General features: G+C 42.3%; 1 non-coding gene across 1 annotated transcript; it reads left to right on the forward strand.

The window, feature by feature from the left end:
- The first annotated feature begins 1,105 nt into the window (after positions 1–1,105).
- On the forward strand, positions 1,106–1,213 carry LOC130938588 (small nucleolar RNA R71). Its single transcript, XR_009069747.1, has one exon. It is a non-coding gene; the product is annotated as a small nucleolar RNA R71 (small nucleolar RNA).
- The last annotated feature ends 622 nt before the right edge of the window (positions 1,214–1,835 follow it).

Consider the following 1,835-nt stretch of genomic DNA (forward strand, 5'->3'; position numbering starts at 1 on the left):
GTCTCTTTTGAGGTAATTTCTGCCTGGACAAGTCATCCAGTTCTTTGGTGAGCAAAGGAGGTTCATCCTCCCAAGTCTCATTTCCAAATAACTTGTCATTTAGCTTCATGATTGCTCCAAGGTATTTAGCAACTTGCTCTTCAGTGACATACTCATCCTCTTCAGAGGAAGAATACTCATCAGAGCTCATGAAAGGCAGAAGTAAGTCCAATGGAATCTCTATGGTCTCATTTTGAGTCCCAGATTCCCATGGTTCCTCATTGGGGAACTCATTGGAGGCTAGTGCACGCCCATTGAGGTCTTCCTCAGTGGCGTTCACTGCCTCTCCATCCTCTCCAAATTCGGCCATTTTGATGGCTTTGCACTCTCCTTTTGGATTTTCTTCTGTGTTGCTTGGGAGAGTACTTGGAGGGAGTTCAGTAACTTTCTTGCTCAGCTGTCCCACTTGTCCTTCCAAATTTCTAATGGAAGACCTTGTTTCAGTCATGAAACTTTGAGTGGTTTTGATTAGATCAGAGACCATGGTTGCTAAGTCAGAGGGGTTCTGCTTAGAATTCTCTGTCTGTTGCTGAGAAGATGATGGAAAAGGTTTGCCATTGTTAAACCTGTTTCTTCCACCATTATTATTGAAACCTTGTTGAGGTCTCTCTTGATTCTTCCATGAGAGATTTGGGTGATTTCTCCATGAAGAATTATAGGTGTTACCATAGGGTTCTCCTAGGTAATTCACCTCTTCCATTGAAGGATTCTCAGGATCATAAGCTTCTTCCTCAGATGAAGCCTCCTTAGTACTGCTTGGTGCATTTTGCATTCCAGACAGACTTTGAGAAATCAAATTGACTTGTTGAGTCAATATTTTATTCTGAGCCAAAATGGCGTTCAGAGTGTCAATCTCAAGAACTCCTTTCTTCTGACTAGTTCCATTGTTCACAGGATTCCTTTCAGAAGTGTACATGAATTGGTTATTTGCAACCATTTCAATGAGCTCTTGAGCCTCTGTAGGCGTCTTCTTCAGATGAAGAGATCCTCCAGCAGAGCTATCCAAAGACATCTTGGATAGTTCAGAGAGACCATCATAGAAAATACCTATGATGCTCCATTCAGAAAGCATGTCAGAAGGACATCTTCTGATCAATTGTTTGTATCTTTCCTAAGCTTCATAGAGGGATTCTCCATCCTTCTGTCTGAAGGTTTGGACTTCCACTCTAAGCTTACTCCATCTTTGTGGTGGAAAGAACTTTGCCAAGAAGGCATTGACTAGCTTTTCCCAAGAGTCCAGGCTTTCTTTAGGTTGAGAGTCCAACCATATCCTAGCTCTGTCTCTTACAGCAAAAGGGAATAGCATCAGTCTATAGACCTCAGGGTCAACCCCATTAGTCTTGACTGTGTCACAGATTTGCAAGAATTCAGCTAAGAACTGATGAGGATCTTCCATTGGAAGTCCATGGAACTTGCAATTCTGTTGCATTAGAGAAACTAATTGAGGTTTAAGCTCAAAGTTGTTTGCTCCAATGGCAGGGATAGAGATGCTTCTCCCATAAAAATCAGGAGTAGGTGCAGTAAAGTCACCCAGCACCTTCCTTGCATTGTTTGCATTATTGTTATTTTCGGCTGCCATGTCTTCTTCTTCTTTGAAGAATTCGGTCAGGTCCTCTAAAGAGAGTTGTGCTTTGGCTTCTCTTAGCTTTCTCTTCAAGGTCCTTTCGGGTTCAGGGTCAGCTTCAACAAGAATGCCTTTGTCTCTGCTCCTGCTCATATGAAAGAGAAGAGAACAAGAAAATGTGGAATCCTCTATGTCACAGTATAGAGATTCCTTGAGGTGTCAGAGGAAAAGA

This window comes from Arachis stenosperma, chromosome 6 (genome assembly GCF_014773155.1).
Source record: "Arachis stenosperma cultivar V10309 chromosome 6, arast.V10309.gnm1.PFL2, whole genome shotgun sequence".
NCBI lineage: Eukaryota > Viridiplantae > Streptophyta > Magnoliopsida > Fabales > Fabaceae > Arachis > Arachis stenosperma.